A 19,109-nucleotide genomic window follows, 5' to 3' on the forward strand; every position below is an offset into this window, starting at 1 on the left:
GTTTTAAAACAACGTAACTACTAATTAATCCTAAAATATGAAATTAGATCCTAAATGCAAATGTCAAGCATGGTTTTTTTATATTTTTCATATGAATTAAAATGCACAAATAAAATGCAAACAATGAACAGAAAATAACACAAAATTCACAAAATTATAAAAATAAAGAAAATCATTTTGTTTGAATTTTGGGATTCACATAGGCAAAAATCACGTGCTCACAGCTGCCCCTCTTTGCCCGGAAACACGAAGAGCTTCCGCGCAAAGATAATTGAGCGGAAACGAGCGATTTTTGCCCGTTCGAATATTCCGTGTGAAGCAATTTGAAAAGTTTGACCGCACCCTGCTTCAAAGGTTGCCTACATATCCTTGGCTAAAAAGGAATCAGGTCAGTGTAGTTCGGGAAGGTTTGGTAGCTGGGACTACCAGGAGCTGTGACTTCACTGCTGTTGCTACTGCTACTGCTCACTGACCACCTTATTACACCGTGTAAAAATAAAAAGAAGCTAGCCTAAGCTATGATCTATGAATTACAAAAGGTCCTATCTATGTCTTCAAACTTGCTCTTGTATTGCCTTGAACTTGTATTCTTCCGATGGAATCCTTGTTGTTGCCTTGAATTGTGATTGGAGATGTTTTGCCTTTCCTCCAATTGATGCTTGACTGCTGAAATTTGAAATATATGCCTCTATTCTCCAGGCGGGCTCCTGATTGTTGACGCTTGACAAGTATTCCCTTATTCTCTAGGTGGGCTCCTGATTGATGAAGCTTGAAAAGTATTCCCTTCTTCTCCAGGCGGGCTCCTGACTTCAACAAAGCAGACAAACAAAGAAAATTTTCTGCCCCAGTGTGGTGGCTGGGCACATCATGTTATCAAATATTAAAAATTAACGGATAGAATTTGAATTGTACTTCCCTTGTTTTCCAGGCGGGCACCTGACTGCTGAAGCTTGAAAAGTATTCCCTTGTTCTCCAGGTGGGCTCCTGATTGCTGAACTTGAAAAGTTTTCCCTTGTTCTCCAGGTGGGCTCCTGACTGCTGAACTTGAAAAGTATTCCCTTGTTCTCCAGGTGGGCTCCTGACTTCAACAAAGCAGACAAACAAAGAAATTTTTTTGCCCCAGTGTGGTGACTGGAGTACAGCATGTTATCAAATATTAAAAGCTAAAATTGGAATTGTACTTCCCTTGTTCTCCAGGTGGGCTCCTGACTGCCGAAATTTGAAATATTCCCTTGTTCTCCAGGTGGGCTCCTGACTGCAACGCTTGGAAAGTATTCCCTTGTTCTCCAGGTGGGCTCCTGACTGCAACAAATAAATAAAACAAAGAACATTTCCTGCCCCAGTTTGGTGGCTGGGCACAAACATGATTGTTAAATTGAATTATTCTACCAACTATTATAAGAATGTGAAAGCTAAATCCTATTATCCAGGAAGGTCCTGATAACTCCTAACAATTACTAACCTAAGCTATATCTTCTAAAGGTATTACTCCCACTACATTTGTTGTCTAAAGGGTCTTAAACTACTTCCCATTATCCAGGCGGGTCCTGACAACTTCTAGTTAAAAGACAATTTTAACCTAAGCTATATCTACTGAAGGTATGACTTCCACTGTATTTTGTTATCTAAGCAGACCTTAAAACTACGTCCCATTATCCAGGAGGGTCCTGAAAAATCAAAACTCGAGTCTCATCTTAAGTGTGCCAATTCTACGGCTGAACAATATCTTGTTACCTAAAGGAGGTCTTAAAACTATGTCCTATTATTCAGGAGGGTCCTGACACTCCTAATTGAATCCTATCTTAGACAACCTATGTTCTTTGGGATACATTTGTGCTAAATTATGCTATTCATGATTGTTTTGAAAAACTAAGTCCCATTTTCCAAGAGGGTCCTGAAAGTTTTCAGTCATACCTGTTTGGGTGCTACCTTTCCTTACGGAGGGTTTCTCCGAAATGAACGGAATGTCTGCCCCTGTTTCAATCAAAGAAAAATCTTGTCAATTTTAAAAATGGTGGCTAGTTGCTGGCATTCTTGCTAGATGCATCCCTGCTGCTGGGCTCCGCTCCGTCCCGCTTTCCTGGCTTTGCCTTGAATCCCCTCGGCTTTCTGACCGAATTTCAACCCCTTGACTCTGATGACCCAAGTGTTCTGTCCCATATTGTTATTTTCGTGTTTCTGATCCCTCTTTCGAAACTTCGCTTCTTCCCCACAATTATCGATTAATCCGTCGATGACCCTTCAAGTGGTCCTTTATGCCTTACTTTGCTTTTGACATCTTTGATATATTCTGGCCCTGCCTGTACAACTAGGAAGCTGGTAGTTAGCCTTGACATTCCTTCCTTTTGTTTCGAACAGCACTGACACTGAAACATCGTAAAGATTGACCTCGAAAGAATGAAATGCAACGACCTCGAAGGTTAAGGATAAAGAGAATCCGAGAACGGATGATTTGTAATGAAGAAAGGAGAGAATGAGACTTATCTGAGTGGAACAGCTGGTACCATTGAGTATGCCATGCATTTGGATTGATCAGCCCAGTCTATCTAACCAATCAACTTTCGATTGCCACATTTGCTCTTCCGGACTTTCACGACCTGATTTTCACCCCAAACCTAGATCTTGCTCGTCCTGCAATGTCTTGAGAAGCTTTTGACCACAGACTTGTCTCATTGGCCTGTTTGAAAAACTCACCTTCGCCTTACGGTGTCCGTGAGGGTTTTCACCAATAAGACTCTCTCATTTTGATTTCTCTCAACTCACTTCGCCTTACGGTGCCCGGGAGGGTTTTCACCAATAAGACTCTCTCATTTTGATTTCTCTCAACTCACTTCACCTTACGGTGCCCGTGAGGGTTTTCACCAATAAGACTCTCTCATTTTTATCATTTTTCCTTGCACCGGAGTGTTGCCCGTGACGTGAATCACTTTTACTTGCTCGTATTGGCACTTCCTGAAGATTGATCAAAAGGTCTTTCTTTGGACCGTAATGCAGGATTTTGGATAGGGTTAGAAAGAAAGGGGTATTAAAGGCCCTAAAACAATTCAATGTGGGTTCACGACTACAACTTTCGGAATCAACTTTCTTGCACAACCGTAACTGCTGCCCCAGTTTCTTCGTGGGACTTTGGGATTTGTTTGATGTGACTGAACCNAATTACTTCACATATCGGGGTTAATTCCCTCATACAAGGTTAGAAAGGAGACTCACCCTCGCTCCCGAAGTTCCATATCCGGCTTCCAAGCCCTTCAGACGACTCGAACCGATGCCAACGCTCCCCAAAAATACCCCAAATAATGGGCAAACCAATGAAATACATACCCTAATACTTATAACAGTTCAATTTATATAAATTCCCAACTCCGCATTGAAAAGTTGACAAAATTGCCCTCGGGCCCACGTTCCCGGAATCCGAAATTTTTCAAACATAAACTTTACCCATAACCTCACGAACTCAAATATATAATTTATTCTCAATTTCATACCCAAAAGCATGGTCAAAATCCAAAAATACCAATTTTCTAGGTTTTCCCCCAATCCCCAAGTTTCTATCGCCTTAAAAGGTCTTAAACTACTTCCCATTATCCAAGCGAGTCCAGACAACTTCTAGTTAAAAGACAGTGTTAACCTAAGCTATATCTACTGAAGGTACGACTTCCACTGTATTTTGTTATCTAAGCATACCTTAAAACTACGTCCCATTATCCAGAAGGGTCCTGAAAAATCAAAACTCGAGTCTCATCTTAAGTGTGCCAATTCTACGGCTGAACAGTATCTTGTTGCCTAAAGGAGGTCTTAAAACTGTGTCCCATCATTCAGGAGGGTCCTGACACTCCTAGTTGAATCCTATCTTAGACAACCTATGTTCTTTGGGATACATTTGTGCTAAATTATGCTATTCATGATTGTTTTGAAAACCTAGTCCCATTTTCCAGGAGGGTCCTGAAAGTTTCCAGTCATACCTGTTTGGGTGCTATCTTTCCTTATGGAGGGTTTCTCCGAAATGAACGGAATATCTGCCCCTGTTTCAATCAAAGAAAAGTCTTGTCAATTTTAGAAATGGTGGCTAGTTGCTGGCATTCTTGCTAGATGCATCCCTGCTGCTGGGCTCCGCTCCGTCCCGCTTTCCTGGCCTTGCCTTGAATCCCTTCGGCTTCCTGACCGAATTTCAACCCCTTAACTCTGATGACCCAAGTGTTCTGTCCCATATTGTTATTTTGTGTTTCCGACCCCTCTTTCGAAACTTCGCTTCTTCCCCACAATTATCGATTAATCCACCGATGACCCTTCCAGTCGTCCTTTATGACTTACTTTGCTTTTTACATCTTTGATATATTTCGGCCCTTCCTGTACAACTAGGAAGCTGGTAGTTAGCCTTGACGTTCCTTCCTTTTGTTTTGAACAGCACTGACACTGAAACATCGTAAAGATTGACCTCGAAGGAACGAAATGCAACGACCTCGAGGGTTAAGGATAAAGAGAATCCAAGAACGGATGATTTGTAATGAAGAAAGGAGAGAATGAGACTTATCTGAGTGGAACAGCTGGTACCATTGAGTATGCCATGCATTTGGATTGATCAGCCCAGTCTATCTAACCAATCAACTTCCGATTGCCACATTCGTTGTTTCGGACTTTCACAACCTGATTTTCACCCAAACCCAAACTTTGCTCGCCTTGCGATGTCTTGAGCAGCTTTTGACACAGACTTGTCTCATTTGCCTGTCTGAAAAACTCGCCTTCGCCTTACGGTGCCCGTGAGGGTTTTCACTAATAAGACTCTCTCATTTTGATTTCTCTCAACTTACTTCGCCTTACGGTGCCCGTGAAGGTTTTCACCAATAAGACTCTCTCATTTTTATCATTTTTCCCTTGCACCGGAGTGTTGCCCCTGACGTGAATCACTTTTACTTGCTCGTATTGGCACTTCCTGAAGATTGATCAAAAGGTCTTTCTTTGGACCGTAATGCATCCTTTTGGATAGGGTTAGAAAGAAAGGGTATAAAAGGCTCTAAAACAATTCAATATGGGTTCACAACTACAACTTTCGGAATCAACTTTCTTGCACAACCATAACTGCTGCCCCAGTTTTTCGTGGGGACTTTTGGGATTTTGTTTTGATGTGACTGAACCTCCGGGAGAGGCTGCCTACGTACCCTTTCGGGATCAAGTCAAACGTAGTTCAGGTCATAGGAATTACTTTGTTGTTGCAATCTTTCCTTTTCTTACACTTTTTTTCTTTCTTTTCATTTCTTTTCTTTTCTTTATTTTTCTTTTCTTTTTTTTCTTTTTTTTTTCTTTTTTTTTCTCTTCTTTCCGTTGGACGGTGTTTTCTTGCTTCTTCACTGAGTTTCCTTGCTTGAGCTTCCGAGTTGTTATTGATTCCGAAAGAGGGGTATGAAAGAAAGTAAATGAGGCTCAAAAGGGGTAACAAAGGATAAAGTGTTTGGATAGCCGAACAAAATGCCTTCGTCATTTCAATATCAAAAATATGCCAAATACAATAAAGTACAATTAAACCAAGAAATCATACATAGTATCGCTTGACTGCATCAGAGTTGATAGCCATTTCTACACATTTTCCTTCCACATCTGTCAAATATAATGCGCCATTGGACAACACTCTGGTTACAACAAATGGCCCCTGCCAGTTCGGGGCGAACTTTCCTTTTGCCTCAGTCCAATGAGGTAAGATACGCCTCAACACCAATTGCCCTACTTCGAATCTCAGCGGACGCACTTTCTTGTTATATGCTCTTGCCATTCTCTGTTAGTACAACTGACCATGACATACTGCTGCCAATCTCTTTTCATCAATCAAACTCAGTTGTTCCAAGCGGGCTTTGACCCAGTCAACATCATCAATTTCCGCCTCGGCAATAATCCGAAGGGACGGGATTTCCACCTCTGCGGGTATTACTGCTTCAGTGCCATACACAAGTGAATAAGGAGTTGCCCCTACTGAAGTGTAGACAGTAGTGCGATAACCTAAAAGGGCGAAAGGTAACTTTTCATGCCATTGCCTAGTGCCCTCTACCATTTTCCGAAGTATTTTCTTGATGTTCTTATTAGCTTCTTCGACCGCTCCATTCGCTTTAGGACGATATGGGGTGGAATTGCGGTGTGTGATCTTAAATTGCTGGCATGTCTCTGCCATCAAATGACTGTTGAGATTGGCCCCATTGTCCGTGATGATTACCTTCGGGATCCCAAACCGACAGATGATATTTGAATGCACAAAATCGACCACTGCCTTCTTGGTCACAGATTTGAAGGTTTTAGCTTCAACCCACTTAGTGAAATAATCAATAGCTACCAGAATGAACCTGTGCCCATTTGACGCCGCTGGCTCGATCGGCCCAATGACATCCATTCCCCAAGCAACGAACGGCCATGGTGCCAACATTGTATGCAATTCAGATGGTGGAGAATGAATCAAATCTCCATGTACCTGACATTGATGACACTTGCGCACAAAACTGATGCAATCTCGTTCCATAGTAAGCCAATAATAACCCGCTCGGAGAATCTTCTTTGCCAATACATATCCACTCATATGAGATCCGCAAACTCCTGCATGTACCTCAGCCATGATAACTGTAGCCTGTTTAGCATCCATGCATCTCAATAATCCAAGATCTGGGGTTCTCTTGTACAACACTCCTCCACTGAAGAAAAAGCCACTTGCCAAGCGTCGAATTGCTCTCTTTTGATCCCCTGTAGCTTGTGCTGGGTACACTCCCATCCAGAGGTATTCTTTGATATCATGGAACCACGGCTCACCATCAAGCTCTTCTTCCACCATGTTACAATAGGCATGCTGATCTCGGACCTGAATTTGTAACGGGTCCACATAAGCCTTGTCTGGATGATGCAACATTGACGCCAAAATGGCCAAAGCGTCGGCAACCTCATTGTGAATCCTTGGAATATGCCTGAAATCTATTGATTGAAACCGTTGACAAAGTTCATGCAAACACTGCCGGTACGGTATGAGCTTCAAATCTCGTGTCTCCCATTCACCCTGAATCTGGTGTACCAGAAGATCCGAGTCACCCATGACCAAGATTTCCTGGACACCCATGTCTATAGCCAATCTCAAACCCAAGATACACGCCTCGTATTCAGCCATGTTATTGGTGCAATAGAAACGAAGTTGAGCAGTGACAGGGTAGTGTTGCCCTGTCTCGGAAATCAGTACTGCTCCTATCCCGACGCCTTTGGCGTTGGCAGCCCCGTCAAAGAACAGTTTCCATCCTGGCTTCTCGACTCGTTCTAATTCTTCAACATGCATTATCTCCTCATCGGGGAAGTATGTTTCCAAAGGTTCATATTCATCATCAACTGGATTTTCGGCCAAATGATCAGCCAGCGCTTGTGCTTTCATTGCAATCCGGGTCACGTAGACAATATCAAACTTCGTAAGCAAGATTTGCCATTTCGCCAGCCTCCCTGCGGGCATGGGTTTCTGAAAAATGTACTTCAACGGGTCCAACCGAGAGATGAGATAAGTGGTATATGCTGACAAGTAATGTTTCAACTTCTGCGCTACCCAGGTTAAGGCACAACACGTCCTCTCAAGTTGAGTGTACTTTACCTCATATGATGTGAACTTCTTGCTGAGGTAGTAAATCGCCTGCTCTTTCTTTCCTGTGATGTCATGCTGCCCCAGTACACAACCAAAAGAATTATCCAAAACTGTCAGATAAAGGATCAAGGGTCTTCCCGGCTCCGGCGGGACCAACACGGGTGGACTAGCCAAATACTCCTTATCTTGTCAAATTCTGCTTGACATTCATCCGTCCATCTAACTGCAGCATCTTTCTTTAACAGCTTGAAGATGGGCTCGCAAGTCGTTGTGAGCTGTGCAATGAACCTGCTGATATAATTCAACCTGCCAAGCAAACTCATCACCTCTTTCTTGTTCCTTGGCGGCAGTAGCTCCTGAATGGTTTGATCTTGGACGGGTCTAACTCAATACCACGCCGACTTACCACAAATCCCAATAACTTCCCAGATGGAACTCCAAACGCACACTTTGCTGGATTAAGTTTGAGGTCGTACCTGCGGAGTCTCTGGAAGAATTTCCTCAAGTCCTGGACATGGTCACATTGTTTCCTCGACTTTATGATCACGTCGTTTACATAGACCTCAATTTCCCGATGTATCATGTCATGGAACATGGTGGTCATCGCCCTCATATACGTTGCCCCTGCGTTCTTCAACCCAAATGGCATGACCCTATGACAATACGTTCCCCAAGGCGTGATGAATTCCGTCTTTTCCGCATCCTCCTTATCCATCAAAATCTGGTGATAGCCCGCATAACAATCCACGAAGGAACCAATCTCATGTTTGGCACAATTGTCGATCAATATGTGGATGTTTGGTAGTGGGAAGTTGTCTTTTGGACTCGCCTTATTGAGGTCACGGTAATCTACGCACACTCTGGTCTTTCCATTCTTCTTTGGCACAGGCACAACATTGGCTAACCAGGTGGGATACCGCGTGACCCGGATGACCTTTGCCTCAAACTGCTTGGTGACCTCTTCTTTGATTTTCACACTAATGTCTGTTTTAAATTTCCTTAGCTTCTGCTTGACAGGAAGGCATGCTGGGTCAGTGGGCAATTTGTGGACCACCAAATCAGTGCTTAAACCTGGCATGTCGTCATATGACCATGCAAAAACATCTTTGTACTCAGACAGTGCTTTAATTATCTCTTCTCTGAGCTGTGGTTCCAAATGGACACTTATTTTCGTTTCCCGCACATTCTCCTGATCCCCTAAATTGATTGCCTCGGTGTCATTCAGATTAGGTTTGGGTTTTTCTTCAAAATGGCTTAATTCTTTACCGATTTCCTCAAAAGCTTCTTCATCATCATATTCTATATCGTCATCACACTCAATTTCTTGTATTATTATGTCTGAGTTAGATTGGCATTTAAGACTGGGCTGAAGACTCCTCATGCATGACACATCACTGAAACCAGCGTAAAAGGGACTGTACAAGAAAGAAAAGAAAGACAAAATAAAAACTATCAGGAATGAAAAGGAAGGAAATTGCATTTCATTAATATTTAAGATAACAAGGTTTAACTCATCCAAACGGACGGAACATAGTATCAGAATTATAACCTTGGAAATAATCCAGATTAAACTGAAAGGAAATCAAAACTAACTACCAAGACTCCCTCCGGGTAGGAAGGGGAGTTGCTTCCCAGTTGTTAAGCTTTGCCTGGGGCCCCACGAACTGAACATCTGCCTTGCTTGGACCTTCTCCGGCCTCCAATACATTCACCTCATCAAACAACTTTTCAAACCTCTCAATCAGCTCCTTGTCGGGATCAACCACACTACTGGGCATTGCTGTTGCTAGGCGCTTCTTAGTACCAGGCCTGACAAAGGAACGGGAAAGGCGGGGAATAAGTTTTGGAAGGGTCCATACTTTCTTTTTCATTTTTCTAGCTCGCCTTATGTCTGCAGCAGTGGGCTTGAAACGTAAACCAAAAGTATCCAGGTTTGCAGGAAGGGATACGGGCTGTACGATGCCTTGTAAAGAAGCACCCAAGCCTTTTCCAGGTACAAATCCGTTCTTCAGCATTTCTGACGCAACCATGACGGATGCAGCAGCTACCTTTGGCACAGGAATACACTTCCCTTCCGGGATCTTTTCAACTGATACCGTATCAAAGACTTGATAAATCCATGGGCCTTTGTCATCCTCAGCTTCTGTGAAAGGCACAATGGCACCACCCAGAGTACACGAACTATCTTCCCCATGCACCACAATCTCTTTCCTGTCCTACTCGAATTTAACCATCTGGTGCAAAGTTGATGGCACTGCTTTTGCTGCATGGATCCAGGGTCGGCCGAACAAGAGATTGTAAGAGACGGCCACGTCGAGCACCTGAAACTCCATAGTGAATTCAACCGGACCTATCGTCAGTTCCAACACTATATCCCCAATTGTGTCCTTGCCTCCTCCATCAAATCCTCGCACACAAATACTATTCTTGTGGATTCTCTCACTGTCCACCTTTAACTTTTCCAGGGTGGAGAGAGGGCAAATGTTTGCACTGGACCCATTATCAACTAGCACCCGGGTGACCATAGAGTCTTCACATTTCACCGTGAGGTAGAGTGCTCTATTATGTTCAGTGCCTTCCAAAGGCAGCTCATCATCAGAAAACGTAACCCTGTTGACCTCGAAAATCTTGTTTGCTATTTTCTCTAGATGGTTCACAGAAATCTTATCTGGAACATGGGCCTCATTCAAAATTTTCATCAATGCCTGGCGGTGCTCGTCTGAGTGGATCAGTAATGATAGCAAAGAGATTTGTGCCGGGGTCTTTCTCAACTGTTCTATAATGGAATAATCTTGTGCCTTCATCTTCTTCAAGAATTCTTCTGCCTCTTCTTCAGTTACAGCTTTCTTTACTGATACTGGATTATCTTTGGTGAGTTTAGTCTTTCTCAGCTCGTCAGGAGCAAAGCATCTTCCTGAGCGAGTCAGCCCATGGGTTTCACAAACTTCTTCCTTAACTTCCTTCCCCTGATACATCACTATCACTCGGCCGTAATTCCATGGGACGGCCTTTTCACTAATTACTGGTAGCTGAGTCACTGGCTTGATGACAACCGGCTCTGTGCGAGCCCCTTTTACAATCACAACGGGCTTGACAGCTGCCCCCGACACTACCACTTTAGCTGGTTCTTGTTTGTCTGCAACATTGTTCAAAAGCTCCTTCTTTATTACTACGACTGGCTTGCTAACTATTTCTTCTACCTTGATCAATGCTCTCCCCTTTGTTACTTTCTCATTTGATCTATCCTCACTAGCCCTGATCATCATTACAGTTTGCAACGGTTTCTTATGCTCTCCCTTTTGGACTAGCTCAATCATATGGGTCTCGTGATGGGTTGGTAATGGATTTTGGGTGATGTTAGGCGTTTCTGGGGCTTGCACTTTAATTCGGCGGGTGTCAATGAGCTCCTGGATAGCCGTTTTTAAGTGCCAGCATTTTTCTGTGTCATGTCCCGGCGCACCTGAGCAATACTCACAACTCACAGAGTGGTCCAGATTCCTTGGGGGAGGATTTGGCAACTTGGGTTCAATCGGACTCAACATGCCCAACTGTCTCAATCTGTGGTACAAGCTAGTGTAAGATTCACCCAAGGGAGTGAAAGTCTTCTTCTTTTGCAGCCTATCATTCTTAAATGCAGGATTAGGTCGAAAACCTGTTCCAGTGGGATTTCTGCTGGTTCATGGGGGTGGGTAGGTGTTTTGAGCTGGGTAAGTATTTTGTGGGGTGGGTGCGCGCCATTGCGCATGGGTAGGAGGTTGGGGGTATGTTTGGGCATGGTGGACAGAGAAATTGGGGACAGGAGGTGGGTAATAGTGCTGCGGTGGGCCATATAGGGTGTGTGGGTAGGTTTGGGGGTGAGGGCGAGGTTGGTGATAATATGGTGATGGACCTCTGGACCAAGCTCTCGATTCCACTACTGCAACCTCTTCTTTCTTCTTCTTTCCCAATACTCCTCCAGTGCCGCTCTGAATAGCCTGAGTAGTTGCTTTGATTGCTGAATAGCTCATACTCTTGTTAGACTTGAGACCCTCTTCCACCATACTTCCCATTTTCACGACCTCGTTGAAAGTTTTTCCCACTGCTGATACCAAATGACCATAATAGGTAGGCTCCAAAGCCTGTAGGAAATAATCAACCATCTCGTTCTCTTTCATTGGAGGATCGATTCTTGCCGCCTGCTCTCTCCACCGAAAACCATACTCTCTGAAGCTTTCTCCGGGCTTCTTCTCAATTTTAGTTAGTGACAGACGGTCCGGGACAATTTCGAGATTGTACTGAAAATGACATGCAAATGCTTGGGCCAGGTCGTCCCAAGTGTACCATCGAGCATGATCCTGTCGTGTGTACCACTCCAAAGCTGCTCCACTTAGACTTTGACTAAAGTAAGCCATCAATAACTCGTCCCTTCCTCCAGCTCCTCTCATCTTGCTGCAGAACCCCCTTAAGTGGGCCACCGGATCACCAAGTCCATCATATAGGTCAAACTTGGGTAACTTGAATCCCGCTGGCAGCTGGACATCAGGAAACAGGCACAGGTCCTTGTAGGCTACACTCACTTGCCCTCCGAGCCCTTGCATATTTTGGAATGACTGTTCTAAGCTCTTAACCTTCCGTATCATCTCCTCTTGATCAGGGTTTTTGGGAGGCTTTTCTTCTTCTGCTGAGAGATCAAGGCGGGGAGTGTAAGGGCATGGCTCTGGTAGTTTGAAAGTGGCTTCGGGTGGGTAATACTGGTTATCATGGGTTTGGAACAAAGGTTCGCTAGAAGACCTGTGTAGTGCGACAGGTGGGGGAGCCACAAACACAGGAGTAGTTGGTGGTGGAGGGCATGGAATTTGTTTGGGTGGTAGAGGTGGTGGTGTTTGGGAGGTGGTTCCGTAGTACTGCTGGTAAGTAGGGAAAGCCGGTGATGAGTTCACTGTGGGAGGATCTTGAGGCGGAGCTAGTGGTGGGAGGTAGGCGGGGTTAGCAGGATAGGCTGGTGGTGGATGTCCCTTCGACCAGGCCTGGTACATCTCGGCCATTTGTTGCTTCAGTTTATACATCTCCTCCTTCATTGCACTAACGTCCACTACTTCCTCCTCCCTAGACGGGTCGACAATGCTTGCTTCCAATTCCTGGTTGACCATGTTTGACTTATCCTTAGAGCGGGTGTTGTAGGGATGGGTTGCCAGAATGCCAGTCAACTTAACCACTTTCTTGGACTCATCAACAACAACTTTGTTAGCGGTTAGGCATTAACAGATAGATGACCGCACATTGGGGAATGAATGCACCTAAGCAGTTAACCATTTCTATTATGCCTTTGCTTGGTTGCATGCGTCATCCCGGCTTTTCCTTATTTCTATGTGCCACTTCCTTTTTATTTTCCATTGTTTCTTGCCACTTTCTCTTTTTGCATTTTCTCCCCTATTTTATTATTTGGTTACGGTCGAATCCTATGGAGATTGCCTACGTATCACGACCCCGCGTGAATCAGACCAAGCGTAGTTCGTGAAGAATAAATGTAAAGTAGAAGCAAACATATTTTTGGGAATTTCAATTTTATTGATAGCAACTACGTCTATTACAAAGACTCAAAGTGGACAGACTAAACAACTACCAGACTCTGACGCAGAAAAGAACTACAGACTCCACCATCCCTATTCTAGTTCAAACAAAAATACAAACTCAATCAACTGACTAACAGACTCAAATGACACACTCTAGTAGAAAAAGAAATACAGCCTCAAAAGACAATCATGAATACATTAAAGCTCTTGGTGCCTGCGGGACATCGTTTGGTCTCGCCGCGGGCCTATATGCAAGTTCCCCTTGAAGTCTGTCCAGGTCACTCATTATCTGCTTCACAAATATCATCACTGATGCAAAGAAGGTGGTACGGGTCATGTTCTCGCACAGTTGGCATTTCCTAGTAATAGAATGAGCAACGGTTAAGCTTCTCTCTCTGATTCTGCCTTTTTCTTGAAGCAACCGCCCTATCTGTTGGGCCCTAGCCTCCAAAGTTTTCTCGGCTACCTGGTTTTGTTACCGGAATTGTTGCAAGTCCATTTTTAACTGTGCCAATGCCATATAGCAGTGCTCTCTCTCAACTTTGAATTCTTTTGCCTGTTTGATCATTCTGTTTTCTGTGGCAATGACCTTTTTCTTTAACCCTATAACCTCATTATCGTATTCTTCTTTCAATTGCTTAACCATGCGGGCCCATTCTTCTGTGTTTTTAGCCAATTGTTTTCGAACCCCGGCTAATTCCTTTTCTGCTTTGTTGAGGTCAAAACTGTAGTCGTTCACTTTTTGCCTTAGATTTTCTATAAGCTTTGTATCTTTGGCACTCCTGACGGGATTTTCGGCCGCTAACTTCATCTTTTGGATTTGGGCTCGTAAGGCTTCATTCTCTTTGGCCAATTTCTTTCTCTCACCTCATCAGCCGCAGCTTGCACGCTGTTTTCAAACTGGAGGTCTTGGACCTATTTTTCCAATGCTCCTATGCGGGCCCTGTACTCATTTTCTTTAGCTAACCAAGCCCACTGTTCTTGCGATGATTCGGCAACTCCCGGATGTGAGGTCTTTTAGCTGGCCTTTCATGCTCATATTCTCTCCTATACCAAACAAGGTATCCTGGCGACATTTCGCCTTTGGCTCGATCCTGTACGCATGTATCCGCTTTTTAAATATTGGCATTCATTCCAGATCTGGCGGACTCTTGCTTTAGGGAATTGTCCGTCAGGGCTAATTTCAACCACCCGAGCACTAAGATCGCCGTCTTTTGGCACTATTTGGCACCTCCCGAGTTGCCTTAAAACCCGATACGGAGCATAAGGCTGGATGCTCTTAAGACCCATCAAAAGGAAGTGCGGCCCCGTTGCTGGCATATATATGATTTCATCGACGGGCAACCATCCGAATGTCCACTCTATTTGACTAGCAGTGAGGGACCGAAAGTATGAAGTCCAGCCCGTGAATCCCTCGGGCAAGCTGATCCCCTTAATCCTTGTGTAAAACTCCTCTATGCATGTCTTCTTTGTAGAACCACAACTCAAGAATTGAGAATGACGGCACAAGTGTTCGGTCATCCACATTTGCAACAATAGATTGCACCCCTCGAAGAAGTCTCCCCCGGCTTTGCAGGCTGTAAAGGCGTGGAAGATTTCGGCTAATATCATGGGCGCAAGAGTGCTTTTGGCTTGAGTGAGTAAAGTGTTGACGACCCTGGCTACTTTTATGTCAATGTTTCCGTCTTTCCTTGGAAATATCACAAGCCCCAAAAAGACCACCATAAAAGCAAAACGTCTATGCTCCTCCCATTTTTGGCGGTTCCCTTTGCTAGATATCTTGTTTTTCGGGTTGTTGAAACCTCCTATGTTGCCATATCTGTGATATATGAAGTGTGGAGTGCAAAAGCCGTTTGCCAAATCTGCATTGTGGACCGTCCTGCTTATTTTCAGTGAGTCTAAAAATCTGTGCACAGCCACAGTTCTCGGGGCCACTAAATACTTATGCCTTAAAGGAACCTCATCTTTTCCGATGTAGCCGGATATTTCCTTTAGTGTCGGGGTTAACTCAAAGTCCGAGAAATGGAAGACGTTATGTGCCGGGTCCCAAAATGTGACCAACGCTCTGATGATGTCTCCCCGAGGCACAGTCTCCAGCAAACCGGTAAGCCCTTTCAAATATTTTTTGACCTCATCCTGCCCTTCTCCTCCTAAGTCGTTCCACCATAGACGCAACTCCAAAGGGATTTTATGCATGATTGAAAAAGGTTCATTTTGAGTCGTGCTCATCCTGCACATTTATTAAGGTGATTTAATCACTTATTTTGACCTAACAATGAAAAATGACACTATTTTTGTTCAAATTTCCAATTTAAAACAAATGGACGGTTTCGCAATTACGACCTTTCAGCACTTCGGGGAGAAGATTTTAAGGTTGTGCCTGCCAACCGTTGAAACTGACTCAGGGTGGCTGTTCTTGCAAAAACAGCCTTCCGGTACCCTTTTTGGGACATTCGGCTTATTTTAAACGAGAATGGTGGCACCCGACTTATTCGTGACGAAAGTAAAACATTTTTGGCTATTTTTGAAAAGGGGAGGTTGGACCCGATGAGGGTTGCCTACGTATCTCACATCCGGTGAGAATCAAACCTGCGTAGTTCGGGCAAATAAACCTAACTATTTTCGAAAACGAAACTCTTTTTGTTTTTCTTCTTCTTCTTTTTTATTTGGCAAATACGCTATTTTTGAAAGCAATATATTTTGTTTTGACCTGTGCAAAATATGGTGCACCACATGTCGTGCTGTAGGTCCTGATAGAAAGGTAGACGAATCTCCCTCACCACAGCAGGCTGCCCAGTTAAATGGCTATTGGCGAGATCCCTTCTCCGGACTTGCCTTGGTCTTAGTATACATTTTTGTTATACACATTATGGGTATGTCGGGGCCTTGTTCTGACAATTTTACGACACTTATGTTCCTTTAGAGGCTCATAGACAGGTGTTGTCTCATGTATAGTTTTTGATAGCGTTGTTGGCTGATTTTTGTTGTATAGTCTATCATGGCAGCCTTGTCGGCTCGTACATTATATAGCTTTATGATCGCCTTGGCTGTTTATGGTTCATGTCTACCATTTATGTTTCCCTTGTCAGCCCTTACAAATAATAAGAAAGGTTAGATAAAATGTACGTCGGTTCTCGGCAAGTATGGCCCGGGTGCCAGTCGTGGCCCTCCGGTTTGGGTTGCGAAAAACTTGGTATCATAATAAGTTTGTCCTAGGGGTTATCTATGAGTCGTGTCTAATAGAGTCTAGATAATAAATGTGTGGAACGACACATTTATAATCAGGAGGCTACAAAACATCTAAGGTTGTTACTTTATTTCTGAATCTTGATTGTGCGTAAAGCGCAGTCATAACTATTAATCTCTTATATTGACCTTGTTTTCTCTTAGCGATGCGCTTTACTAAGAAGCAGACGACTAGTAGACGGCATGATACGGTTCTGGGAGAGGGTACCAGTCAGGTGCCTCCATCCGGAGCGGGCCAAAGTGAGGCTCAAAACGAGATGTCGTCTTAGACCTCATCTACTTCGTCCCTTCCAAAGGAGATGTTGACTAGATTGGTATTCGCTCAGGCTCAAAGATAGAGAATCGGTGTTCCTGACAGAGAGTTCGAGATTTAATTCATCTAGACCCTCCAGTGTTCACCATATCAGACCCCGAGAAGGACCCGTAGAATATTATTGATCAGGTTCATTGGACTGTAGGTTATGCATGCCAGTTGTACTGAGGTGGTAGAGTTGGCTTCTTATTGGTTATGGGATTTAGCGGTTTCCTTGTATGATCGTTGGGAGCGATCTAGTGGTCCGAACGCTTCTCCAACTGCGTGGAAGGAATTTTTTGAGGCCTTTCTTTGTCTTACTTGCTAGTTGAGATAAGACGAGCTAGAGCTGATAAGTTCTTGAACCTTCACAAGGTTTTATGAGTGTGCGAGAGTATATTATGTAGTTTGAATCTTTAGCAAGGTATGCTCCCCATATTCTGGTAGAGATGAGCGATAGGGTGCACCAGTTTGTGAACGGGTTGGGACCACATCTGATCAATAAGTGCACGACAACCACCTTGGTTGAGGGCATGTATATTTCCCATATCCAAGCTTATGCCTAGACACTAGAGGATCATAAGCTCAAGTAGAGAGCAGATAGGGAGCAGGAAAGGGGCCAACATAAGAGGGCGAGGTATTCTGGTTTCTTCAGAGATAGTTTCAGGCCCAAGTCTTCGAGGTGTTTCATGAAACCTATAGCTAGTGCTCCTCTATAAATTCAGAGGCCTTATAGTCCAAGGCAGAGTTTGTGGGCATTAGGCTCACAATATCAAGGCGATACCCCAGTACGAAGAGTCCCCCAGCACCCTGTTGTGGTTACTGCGGAAAGGCTCACTTTGGATAGTGTCGTCGAGGTTCCGACACGTCCTATTCTTGCGGACAACCTTGCCACATGATGCAAGATTGTGGTATGGCTCAGCTGACTAAATCTGTGGCTAGTTCTTCTTCATCAGTTCGACCTCTAGTACAGGGTTTTTGGCAGGTGACGGGTCGTGGTAGAGACAGAGGTGTAGTGCCGAGTTTTAGCAGTACTTAAAATTGAATCTGTGCTCTAGCATGTCGACACGATCTCGAATCATCTCCAAATGTTGTCACATGTATATTGTCCGTGTTTCTTATGATGTATATGCGATGATTGATCCAAGATCTAAATATCATATGTTACATCTTTCGTGGCTAATAAGTTTGGCGTTGAACCTGAATTGTTAAGTAAACCACTTATAGTATCCACTCTGGTAGGAGATTCTTTAATTGCTTAAAGGGTATATAGAGGTTGCACAATGATGATTTGTAGTCGTCAAACCACGGCGGATCTATTTGAGTTAGAAATGGTTGATTTCGATGTGATAATTGAAATGAACTGGTTGGCGTCATATTAGGCAAATGTTGATTGTCGTATGAAGATGGCTAGTTTTAAGCCTCCAGGTGAACCCGTCATTAAATGGAAGGGAAACATTGCTACGCCGAAAGGCAAGTTTATTTCCTATCTTAATGATAGGAAGATGATCTCGAAGGGTCACATTTATAATCTCGTTCGCGTTAGAGATGCGGAGGTGAAGCTGCCTACTCTACAATCTATTCCTGTGATTAATGAATTACGAGATATTTTCCTAGATGAACTCCCAAGCCATCCTCCTGAAAGGGAGATTGAGTTTAGCATTGATGTTTTACCTGACACTCAGCCGATCTCTATCTCTCTGTACAGGATGGACCCGGTAGAGCTGCAAGTGTTGAAGGTGCAGTTGAAGGACTTGTTGAATAAGGGCTTAACTAAGCCAAACACTTCACCTTGTTATGTGTCGGTCCTGTTCATGCGGAAGAAATACGGGTCGTTAAGGATGCATATCGATTATCTACTGTTGAATAAGGTTACTACAAAGAACAAATATCCACTTCTGAGGATTGATGACCTGTTTGACCGATTCCAGGATGCCAAGTATTTCTCCAAAATTGTCTTTCGTTCAGGGTATCATCAGGTTAGGGATAAAGAGAATGATTTTTTGAAGACAGCCTTCCGAACAAGATATGGGCACTTTGAGTTCTTGGTGATATTGTTCGGGCTAACAAAGGCCCCGACAACTTTTATGGATCTCATGAATAGTGCATTCAAACCCTGTCTTGATGTGTTCATGATCGTATTCATTAATGACATTCTGGTGTGTTCCGTTCAGAGGTAGAACATACGGGCCACTTGCGGATTGTTCACTAATTGTTGCGTTTTCCGCTTAAATTTTCATTGTTATCTTGCATTATTTAACTGCTTATTTGTCATTTACTTTCCCGCTTTCAATTATTAGACTATTCCATATTCTGTTAAAGTTTTTCTTATCCTAGTAGGCATCTTGACCTGGCCTCATCACTACACTACCAAGTTTAGGCTTGATAATTACTGGGTACCGTTGTAGTGTACTCATACTACGCTTCTACA

This window comes from Nicotiana attenuata, unplaced genomic scaffold (assembly GCF_001879085.1).
Source record: "Nicotiana attenuata strain UT unplaced genomic scaffold, NIATTr2, whole genome shotgun sequence".
NCBI lineage: Eukaryota > Viridiplantae > Streptophyta > Magnoliopsida > Solanales > Solanaceae > Nicotiana > Nicotiana attenuata.